The following is a 12,118-nucleotide window of genomic DNA, read 5'->3' as shown; positions in this document are numbered from 1 at the left end:
AGAGGCACCCCACTCCACAGGAAGCCTCCTGCCCAAAGGTACTCAGATTTCTCGCTTTGTGGGCCGGCTCCCATGCCATCTTGTGCCAGTATCCTAGTTCTGCTGCCACTGCTTCCCACCATCTGTGCCCTCTCTGGTTTTACAGGTCTCCTTACTTCCTTCTGAATCCTCATCAGAATTGTCTTTGATGTTCGTAATTCCACCAACAGTCTCTACAAGGCAATCTAGGCTTTTACTATTCGGCACTTGAAAACTCTTCTGGGCTCTACCCGTTACTCAATTCCAAAACCACTTCCATGTTGTAGGTATCAGTTAGACCTGCAGCTCACTTTTGGTACCAAATTCCATCTATAATAGAAATGTAATACAAATACCACAAATGGATGGCTTTAACAAACAGAGATATATTTTCTCATAGTTTAGGAGGCTAGAAGTCTGAATGCAAGGTGCTGGCTCTAGGGGAAGGCTTTCTCTCTATGTCAGCTCTGGGGGAAGGTCCTTGTCATCAATCTTCCCTGGGATCTGGGAGTTTACCAGTTTAGGGACCCCAGATTCAAAAGATGCTCCTGGTTCCTCTTTCTTGGTGATACAAGGTCCCTCTCCTCTCTGCTCACTTCACTCTTCTATATCTCAAAAGAAACTGACTCAAGATACAACCTAATCCTGTAAATTGTGTCCTGCCTCATTAACATAACTGCTTCTAATACCACAGCATTAGCGTATAGAGGTGAGGTTTTACAACACATAGGATAATTACATCAGATCACAAAATGGAAGACAACCACACAATACTGAGAATCATACCACATCCAAGTTGACACACATTTTGGGGGGACACAATTCAATCCACAACACTACCATTATCCAATTAGTACCAATTTAGATTTCAAATCGTTTGCTATGCTATAATTCTGTATTTACTTTTAATTATTCACCACTACATGTCTATTTTCAGATTCTCAAATATCATTTAAATTCAGCCACTGTAGCATTATCCATCTCTTTAGCATCCCGCCTAGTACTTGTACTTGGATTCAAGCCAGATTCATCGCCTTTTAAAGGCTTGAACTTACTGCCAGACATCTGGTGGCAAAGGAAAATTGGTTCCAAATTTGGAGGCTCTAATTCAAAATGGAAACCCTGGTGGTGCAGTGGTTAAGAGCTACGGCTGCTAACCAAAAGGTCAGCAGTTCGAATTCACCAGGCATCCCTTGGGAACACTATGGGACAGTTCTACTCTGTCCTGTAGGGTCACTATGAGTCAGAATTGACTTGACAGCAACGGGTTTGGTTTTTTTAATTCAAGATGAACTTCATTTCATCCCAGGTTCTTCTTTATTATTCCCTCTATCATCCCTTTGGATGAAATGAAATTTATATGAAAATGTTTTTGTAGATAAACAGAAGCTGATACCGTAGACAATGAATAGGGAAGGAATACACTAAGAGGTTAATAACAAGGGGGAAAACACTGAGAAATATTTTCCAGGCTAAAATATTTGAAGGTTGGCCAAAGTCATCGTTAACTAATTTTAGACTTCTCCAACCACTGTCCAAGAGAAATAGTTTACATTCCACTCCCATATACCCACAAGCTCAAGTGATTTACAATCTGATTTCTGCTTTGTAAACTCAGATACACTTTAACATAGCTTCTGTGATGTGGCTCTAATATAGAATACACCCTGAGAAAGCAGTTTGCCAAAGTTAAGAAAGTATAATTTGAAAGACAATTATGCGAATCTGTTTTTCACAGCTGATAGTTTCCAGGGCTCTGGGCTCATAAAATTGTCTACGCTCCACAATGCCATCAATGTAAATTTGGTTTACGTTTAAATTTCTTAAATAATAAATAAGTAAATATACAAAAAAAAGATTATATCCTATCTGTTTTTGTTAGGAATTTACTTAATGATTCACAGATCTTCATACCTAGTGTTTACCTATAAAAATAGAACAAACTGGCTTTACCAACACACACACACACACACACACACAAGCACTCAATACTGCTGTTGTTCTCAGAGTCTCTCCGCAGGCCTGCGAGTGCTGCAGAACACAACACTCCCTGACTTATGAGCTGCTGTGTCATCTTCTCAGTGATCCAAAGCAAGGGCAACACGGTAGGAGGCAATCCTCCAACGAGGGTAAGGCAGAATTTCTCCCGGACTTGCAAAAACCACTACATACCTACTCCTCCTGGAGATCAGCGCGAGATTCTGTACTGTTTTCTTTCCCATCTTGCTTCCTTCAATGCACATCTCATTTCATATTGAACAAGCAAAGGAGAAACAGATTCTACCCGTATTCAGCCCCCATGCAAAGAGAAAGCAACCGAATCCACTGCTGGCAATACGGGCATCCTAGGATCCCTTCCCGCTGCCCTGCACCCCCATTCCCACCCAGCCTCCACACCTGTAAATCTCACACTGCACCGACAGGCCCCCCAAGTGCCACTCTCCAGGAATGTCTCCAAGAGGGACTGAACAGTGGATGCAGAATTCGCTGGACCTGCATTCCTACCGATGTGTGTTTTTGGCACTGCTCTGCAGACATGATGAGTGAAGTGGCACTCAGGCAAACCAGGTCTCCGTGGGGCCCAGATTCTGCAAACCAGAGTACAAGGAACGAGGCAGCTCCTGCCCAGTGAAGTCCCGGTGAGTCAATGAAAAACACTCACCGTGGCTAAACTCTACAAGCTTTTACATTTAAGATTTCAAGGTCCTGTTCTATTTGCAAGATGTTGTGTAACACCGCCTCAGGGACTAAGCAGAGATGACGAACTCTTTTTTTACCTGAATTCTTCCTTTTCTGTTCCCACCTTTTGACTTCCATTCTGCTCTCCCGTGCCCTACTATCCCCTACTTGCTTCTCTTATTTTTTTTTTTAAAAAAATTACGCTCAAATAATATTAGGCATTTTCTTCTTAAAACTTAATGTTGCTTTAGTTGAGCAATAGTGAAGCATATTCATTAAGGGCAGACTAAAATTTCTGTCTGCCGCTTACCTGCTGTGTGACCTTGGGTGAGCCACATAACCTCTCTGTTCTTCAGTACCTTCTGCATTACATGGGCTGAGTAACAGTACCTATCTCATGAGGCTCTAAAGCATTAAAACATGCAAACCACTTACACCAGTGCCTGAGACATAGGAAGGGCTTTCTTTATCAAGGCTGGCTCTTAATATGTGTAGACACCTATCTGAATACTAACCAAAAAAACTCATCGCCCTCGAGTCGATTCCAATTCATAGCAACCCTATAGGACAAAGTAAGACTGCCCCATAGAGTTTCCAAGGACCGCCTGGTGGATTCGAACCGCCAACCTTTTGGTTAGCAGCCGTGGCACTTAACCACTACGTCGCTGAATACTTTCTCATCTTTGTCATACTTTTCCATGCTCCTACTTGAGAGATCTCTTCTACCAAGTGCTACAATACCACATCCGTCTGGTTTTCCTTCACGTTTCATAACTAACTTTTCTGAACGATCTTAACCAGTTCTACTCCTTTGACTCAACTCTCAAGGCAGGTATTTCACTGTGATGTTGTGAAAAAGCAAAGTGGGCTCAGAGTCCTTTGTTTGCATCCTAAAATGAGAGGGAACATATTTCAAACTGTCTTCATTCATTCATTCCTTCATTATGTGCTAGGTACTGTATTAGGATTCACTGTGAAAACAGAACACTAGAGAAGGAAGAGGAAGAGGAAGAAAAGGATGAGAGAGGAGAGGAAAAAGGAGGAGGAAGGAGAAGATAACCAACAATAAGGTAATAATAATGGCGGGCATTTCTGAAGCCTTTATGTGCACCAGGCACCGGCCGGAGGGCTTCCCATGCATCACCTCCCTCACGCAATACTCAGAACTCCCCTGTGATATCGGCATTGAAGCCCATCATGGTCAACAAGCCACCTGGTCTACTAAGCTTGACCTGGGGAATTGTTTTTAAAAAATGGGGCATTAGGCAAGCAAATTCCCAACTCTGACTTATAACCCTTAGTTCTAGAATGAAGAACATTTTCTAACATATATAACATATATTCTAACATATATTTGGATTCAGCACAGATACCATCAGGATAAAAAGAAAATACTCAAGTTGTCAAGGATTTCACTTTACTTGGATCCACAATTAACGCCCACGGAAGCAGCAGTCAAGACATCAAAGGGCGCATTGCACTGGGCAAATCTGCTGCAAAAGACCGCTTTAAAGTCTTAAAAAGCAAAGATGGCACTTTAAAGACTAAGGTGCGCCTGACCCAAGCCAGAGTGTTTTCAATCACCTCATACGCATGCCAAAGCTGGACAATGAATAAAGAAGCCCAAAGAAGATTCAATGCTTTGAATTAAGGTGTTGGAAATGAATACTGAATACGTACATCATCAACTGCCAGAAGAATGAACAAACGTGTCTTGGAAGAACTACAGCCAGAATGCTCCTTAGATGCTCCTTAGATGCAAGGATGGCGAGACTTCATCTCACTTACTTTGGACACGTTATTAGGAGGGACCAGTCCCTGGAGAAGGACATCATGCTTGGTAAAGTAGAGAGTCAGCAAAAAAGAGAAAGATCCTCAACGAGATGGACTGACACAGTGGCTGCAACAATGGACACTGGACAGTGTTTCATTCCGTTATACATAGTATCACTGTGAGTCAGAATCGACTGCATGCCACCTAACAACAATAGCTGTAGAAACACCGTCTGCACTTTAAGAGCTCGTGTGTGAGCGAATTTCTAAATACAGATACCAATAAAGATACAGATGATATAAAAAATATATATATATAGATACAGATAATATAGACACAGATTGTCATGGATTGAATTGTGTCCCCAAAAAATGTGTATCAACTTGGTTAGGCCATGATTTCCAGTATTGTGTGGTTGTCCTCCATTTTGTGATTATAATTTTCCTATGTGTTGTAAATCCTAATCTCTGCCTGTGGTTAATGAGGCAAGATTAGATTATGTTAAAGAGGATGACAGTGGGATTGTAACACCCTTACTGAAGTCACACCCCTGATTCAATGTAAAGGGAGTTTCCCTGGGGTGTGGCCTGCCCCACCTTTTATCTTACAAGAGATGAAAGGAAAAGGAAGCGAGCAAAGAGTGGGGAAACCTCATACCACCAGGAAAGCAGCACTGAGAGCACAACGCTTCCTTTGGACCTGAGGCTGCTGCGTGGAGAAGCTCCGAGACCAAGGGAAGGTTGATGACAAGGATCTTCCTACAGAGCCAACAGAGAGAAAGAGCTTCCCCTGGAGCTTGCGCGCTGAATCGGGACTTCTAGCCTGCTAGATGGTGAGAGAGTAAACTTCTCTTTGTTAAAGCCATCCATGGGTGGTATTTCTGTTACAGGAGCAGCACATAACTGAGACACAGGTATGGATGATACAGATACAGATAGGCACATACGTTTGTAAATGTAAGTATGAACATCAATTTATAAATATCGAGCATTCAAAGCACTGAAATCCATGAAGTGCTAAAAAAACAATTTCTACAAATAATGAATTTTATAAAGTCTACGGTGGAAAAAATATATCTTTAGGACAATCCAGCCAAATGCCTCAATGATACAGACTGATGACTGATTATTTTAAAGAAAGTGCTAGCCCAGTGCCAATGAAATTGATAGGACACGCAAATCACAAAAGGTGCTGAAGACAGAGATGTCATTTAACAGGAAAGGACAAAGACGTCAAAAATAAAAATGAAATAACCTTCTCAGATCATTGAAACGAATGGGTTGCCATTTCCAACAGTTAACCTTGTACCCGTCCCGATAAGAGCTGAGTCCTCAGCCGGGCTGGGCAAGCAGAAGAGCACGTGGGGCCCAGTATCTGAAGGAGGCTTAAGCTGGGCGATGACAGGGTCCACAAACAAGTCGATTTATTAAGAAGCAGAGCCGCCCAACGTCCTCTCTCACAGGAATCCCTAAGTCCCAACTTCACCCTAAACTTTTTAAAGTGAAGGAGAAATTTACTGTCGTTAGCCAGAGAGTCTATTTGGCTCCCAATCAGCACTAACTGTGTCTATGTTGCCTAAGCAACCTGTGGCATTTAGTTATTTATGTCCCTTCTCTCTTCCCAAAGGATTTGAAAGAAGGAGTGAAGCTATTAAGGAACACGCCACATTTTCCACTGTTACCCTTATCGATGGTATGGCTGCTGCTGTAGTCACTGAAAGAGCTCTAGCAAAAACCACTTGGCAAAGCAAAAGGGAACTTTAGGCCGAATAGGAAACCGAGGAGACAGAAACAATGCCTCCTTCTACAAGACACACACACACACACACACCTGTTGCCATCGAGTCGATTCCAACTCATAGCAACCCTGTAGGACAGAGTAGAACTGCCCCATAGAGTTTTCAAGGAGTGACCTTCTGGTTAGCAGCCGTAGCACTTAACCACTATGCCACCAGGGTTTCCATATATACACACACACACATAGATTTATATACATATATATATACACACACACACAGATATCTATATAGGACATACATACACACACACACACACACACATATGTATAACCTGTAAAAGATGAAGCCTGTGTCAGGCAGAAAACTGTCAGAGAAGGAAAACTCAGATTATTTTTCACTAATAGAAGACAACAGTAAAGTGTTAAGACTGTACCCTATCAAAGATGGAAAAGTCATGAGACCCAGAAAACCAGGGCAGTCCCGTTGAGTTCCAGTTCTCACAGGTTTCATTGTCATATATCCTGAGTCCCTGTGTGGTGCAAACAGTTACCATGTTCAGCTGCTAACTGCAAGGTTGGAAGTTCGAGTCCACCCAGAGGGACTTCAGAAGAAAGGCCTGGCAATCTACTTCTGAAAAATCAGCCACTGACAACCCTCTGGATCACAGTTCTACTCTGATACACATGGGGTCACCATGAGTCAGGGTCAATTTGATGACACTGGTGGTTTGTGGACATTGTAATTCGTGACAGCTCCTTTTAATTCCTGACCACGGTGGTGGGATCACTTATCACAGTGTAAGTGGGTACCTGCTTTGCACATCTAGCACAATGATGAGTTTGTGCCGTTGCAGCTGCGTTCACCTGATGACTTACAAGAGGCGGTTTACTGGGGCCACAGGTCTGTGGCCCAGAAGCAGGAAGAAGGCATGAGACGTGCTGGAGGAACACACACACACACACACACACTGACACCCTGGACTCCTCTGCTTGGTGTTCTAGTTAATACCTTACACGGCACAAAAGCGAATCAAAACCACCAGTCAGTAAGCCACTCGTGCTGTCTCCTCTAACCTTACTTATTGGGGCTCATTTTCACTTTTCTTCCCGCCTTCAGCCACGTTCTGTGAAGATGTAAATACAACTAAGTTCCTTTTTAGGACATTTTTATTGCAGCATATTTTTTTCTGCCTCTTGCCATCTTATTATGTTATCTCACCAACTGCCAGAGAAACTTGAAACAGATGTTCCAAACAGGAGATAGCACAGAGGGAATTTCCCTCACAGCCACAATGACAGGGAAGCTCTTAGAATTCAGCTGTGCTCACCTGTTGTGCTACTTTGAGCCCTGAATGTTCAGTGGAGAGAAAGATTCACATCTGAAATGTAGAGCTAAGCATATCTCTGCGAAAGAAGGTGGAACGTGGAAGGGAACACCACATCTTGGAGGCAGGAGTGAGGGGGAACTGGACTGATTGCTTATGGGACATTGAGCTTCTCTTAAGAGGGAGAGGAAGTTTGGAACCGGATATTGGTGATGGTTGCACAAATGATGAATGTTATCAAAGCCACCATGGTGGGGCAGTGGTTAAGCACTTGGCTGCTAACTGGAAGGTCGGTAGTTCGAATCCACCAGCCTCTCCACGGGAGGAAGATGTGGCAGTCTGCTTCTGTAAAGATTACAGCCTTGGCAAAGTCATAGAAGCTTCCTAGGCGCATGCAAACACCTTGAAGGACCAAGTTACTGGTGCTAAGGGGTGGGGACCATGGTCTCTGGGGACATCTAGGTCAACTGGCATAACATACTTCTAAAGAAAATGTCCTACATCCTACTTAGGTGAGTAGCGTCTGGGGTCCTATAAGCTCACAAGCAGCCATCTAAGATACATCTATTAGTCCCAGCACATTCGGAGCAGAGGAGAACGAAGAAAATCAAAGACACGAGGGAAATATTAGCCCAAAGGATTAATGAACCACGTGAACCACAGCGTCCACCAGCCTGAGCCCAGAAGAAGTAGATGGTGCCCAGCTACCACCACCACCCGCTCTGACAGGGATCACAATAGAGGGTCCTGGACAGAGCGGGAGAAAACTGTAGAACAAAATTCAAATTCACAAAAAAAGACCAGACTTACTAGTTTGACAGTGACTGGAGGAACTCACGAAACTATGGCCCCCGGAAAGCCTGCTAACTCAGAAGAGAAGCCACTCCCAAAGTCCAGTTTTCAGCCAAAGATTAGACAGGCCTGTAAAACAAACAATAGCACACGTGAGGAATGTGCTTCTTAGTTCAATCAAGTCTAGGAGACCAAATGGGCAACACCTGCCCCAAATCAAAGATGAGAAGGCAGGAAGGGACAGGAAAACTGGACTAATGGACATGGCGAACCCAGGGTGGACCAGGTAAGGGGGAGGGTGCTGATACAACACAGGCATTGTGACTAATGTCATAAAACAACTTGTGTATGAAACTTTTGAACGGAAAACTAATTTGTGCTGTAAACTTTCATCTAAAACACAATAAAACTAAAAAAAAAAAATTCCAGCCTTGGAAATCCTATGGGGCAATTCTACTCCATCCTATAGGATCACTAGGAGTCGTAAGCGACTCAACAGCAATGGGTTTTGGGTATATATAATTTTTTAAAAACAATTAAAAAAGGGAGGGAAAAAAACCACACCTTGGCAGTTTAGGAAAAAAAAAAGAAAATGAGAGGTCAGGCTCCTCTAATTACAGATACTCTGAGATAACATGCAAGTTGCCTTGTGGAACTCGAACAAAAAGATATGCAAGCACACTGTCTGGAAGGAGTCTACTGTTGGCTGGTGCTCGGACATTTTGGTGAACAAGTATTTTTCTCCTGGGATGGTGTTGCTGCGCTGGATTTCAGCTGAGTTTTCTATTTGACACATTTGCCAATGAAGCTTCCCATACTCAGACAGACATAAAAATCCTTACCTTACAGTATGTGAGGAAGAAGGATGGGAATGAGAGGAAAAATTGGGAGGAGGAAAAACAGGAATTTGTAAAATCCTAACTGGTCCATTAAACATACTCAAGGCAGGGAATTTGATTCTTTGTAATCTTGTGGAAATGTATGCGTCTTTCCACAAGTATGAACAGGAATAACAGACAATACAGCTCACAAGCTTCCGGTTCCAGAAAGGAGACTTGGTACATACTTCTAGAGCCTTTCCTTCTTAAGACTTATTGAAGTGATGGTGAACAAATAATTAAAATGACAATCCCTGACAAGGAAAGCTTTACGGTGTGAAACTATCAGCAGATGTGCAATTTGAACAAAACTCTGGAGCAGGGTTTCTCAGCCATGGCACTAGTGACATGTGGTGCCGGATTGTTCTCTGTGGTGGGGGTCGTCCTATGCACTGCAGGATGCCGAGAAGCAGCCCCGGTCTCTACCCACTAGATGCCAGGAGCACCACCCAGCTGTGACAACCAAGTCTCCAGGCATAGTCAAATGTCCCCTGGGACACCACAGCCCTGGTTGACAACCACCGGCCTAGAGGACAGACAGCACGTGAAGGGAGCTTCAGTCACGGCACAGGGCAGAGGGGACTGCAGCCTAGAGCACGTGCAGAGTGTGTGCCAAACTGCATGGCACGGCACCACAGACAGCCCAACTGGAAGCCACCTATAACACAGCGGGGGGTCACAGAGACAGAGGGAGTTCACAAGCAGAAAGCACTGGGATCCAGTGACAGTCACAGGCAGGGCAGTGCGATAACTGCACACAGGAACACACCCGTGTACACACACTTTCTCTCTCACACATATATGCACACACATGCACACCCACATATATGCACACATTTTTCTCTCACACTCACATGCACCGACGTACAGGAGCACATATTCATGTAGTTTCTCATGCGCATGCACTCACACACGTACACGACACACATGCACACGCACACACAAATATACATACACACGCGCATGCACACACTTTCTCTTCCACTCACAGACATGTGCACGCGCATATTCACACTTTTTCTCACACACACACTCTCACTCACACACATGCAGACTTCACACACACACACTCTCACACATGCACACACATAAAAAAAAAACACAAATCTGTTGCCATCAAGTCACTTCTGACTCCTAGCGACCCTACAGGACAGAATAGAACTGCCCCATAGGGTTTCCGAGGAGCACCTGGTGGATTCCAACTGCTGATCTTGTGGTCAACAGCCGTTAGCTCTTAACCACTATGCTACCAGGGTGTCCCTGCATGCACACACACACGAGAATACTCTCACATGTATACACACACACACACGTAGTTTCTCTCGCACATGTCCACACACACTTTCTCTCACACACATGCAAAAACTCACACACGTACACTTTCACACACGCACACACATTCATTTTTACACACATGCGCACACACGTACACACGTGCGCACACACGTACACACGTGCGCACACACGTACACACTTTCACACAGTTTCTCTCAAACACATACACTCACACACACACATATATCGCAGGCAGAAAGCATGCAGCCAGGCATTTATTCCTGAGGTAAAGATGGAAGGTTCTTGTATAAACTGAACAAGCACCTTGGGGAGAATTCTGTCATCTGTGGACAGCACCAAAGTCTTGGCACTGGTGCCTAGTAGGATAACAGCAGGCTCCCAGAATAACACCTGTGACACTCGGCAGCACAAACTGAGCTGGCCGGCCAACAACCCCTTGCTCGTACAGAGCCGTCAACACCATTTCTCCTGCATAACAGGAGAGCCAGAGTCGTGAGCCACCTGGGAAAGCAAGCAGCATGGACCAGGAAGGTGAACATAAAGAGAAATCCTAAATGCCAAGAAAAGCGAGATGGATTGGGGCTGGGGGGACAAAAAGAAAAAAAAATTAATTTGCTCAGAAATATTTTATATACTTTCATCAAAAACAAAATCAAGACCCTGCTTATTAAAAAAAATTTTTTTTAATCAGAACACAAGAGAATACTGAGAAATTCAAAACATGATGTCTGAAATTAGAAGTTTTATCCATTCCGAGAGTAAAACTGACAAATAGGAGTTCTAGACAAAGAGAACGGAGAAAATAGGGAAGGATATTTCCCAAGAAATTATAAAACAAAGAAGGTTCTTTCCTTGTACCTTCAATTTAAATGTGTCCCCCAAGTGCTGAAGCGGATGAACGAAAATGATCTTCACCCAGGCACAGCTCTGAGCAATTCTAGAAGAGTTGATCTCATACAACATGTTAAAAACTAGGGGTAATATCTCCAAAGTTCTGACAAAAAACAAAAACACCAACATGCCATGCAGTCAAACCAGTAACGAAGTATAAAAACAAGATAAAGAAACTTTTAGGCCTGCAAGAACACAGACGGCTTACCTCTCACGTGACCCTTCCTAAGAAGGATTTAGCTGTCACAAAAGTTGTCTGTAAACCAAGAAGAAAAAAATTATGATCCAGGAACAATGGCACCTACCCACAGGAGCAAAGATGGCAAGTCCCAGGATGACAGCTGTGAGCAGCAGCAAGAGCGATCGGTAGACTGAGGCAGGAGGATGGAATGTTCTAGGGTGGGGCCAGGAGATGTACATTTAGAGCAAGCTTTTTGAGAACAAAACAGGGACCCTTCACACTAGAACGAAAAGCGCACCCAAAAAACAATTTTGCAACACTTGGGGTCACCATGAGTCAGAATCTACTTGATAGTAACCGGTACGCTGTACTGTGGTGCAAAAAACCCAGCTGCCACCAAGCCAACTCTGACTCATGGCACCCCATGTGTGTCGGGGCAGACCTGGGCACCACAGGGTTTCCAATGGCTGGTTTTTCAGAAGCTGGTTTTTCTGAGGCGTCACTGGGTGGACTCAAACCTCCAATCTTTTGGTTAACAGCTGAGGCC

General features: G+C 43.8%; 1 protein-coding gene across 3 annotated transcripts in view; it reads right to left on the bottom strand.

The window, feature by feature from the left end:
* The window catches only part of LOC111747947 (cuticle collagen 36-like), a 446,727-nt gene that overhangs the window by 279,943 nt on the left and 154,666 nt on the right, over positions 1-12,118 (bottom strand). Inside the window, exon 2 of one of the 3 annotated variants that reach the window (XM_064278905.1) lies at positions 8,344-8,454. The exons of the other annotated variants lie outside the window; for them this stretch is intronic. The gene's annotated coding sequence lies outside the window, so the exon portion shown is untranslated. The remainder of the gene's footprint in view (positions 1-8,343; positions 8,455-12,118) is intronic. 3 annotated transcript variants of the gene reach the window in all.

Source organism: Loxodonta africana, chromosome Y, assembly GCF_030014295.1.
Source record: "Loxodonta africana isolate mLoxAfr1 chromosome Y, mLoxAfr1.hap2, whole genome shotgun sequence".
Classification (NCBI taxonomy): domain Eukaryota; kingdom Metazoa; phylum Chordata; class Mammalia; order Proboscidea; family Elephantidae; genus Loxodonta; species Loxodonta africana.
Note: the sequence above shows the minus strand (reverse complement) of the source record. Positions and strands in the feature narration are given on the sequence as shown.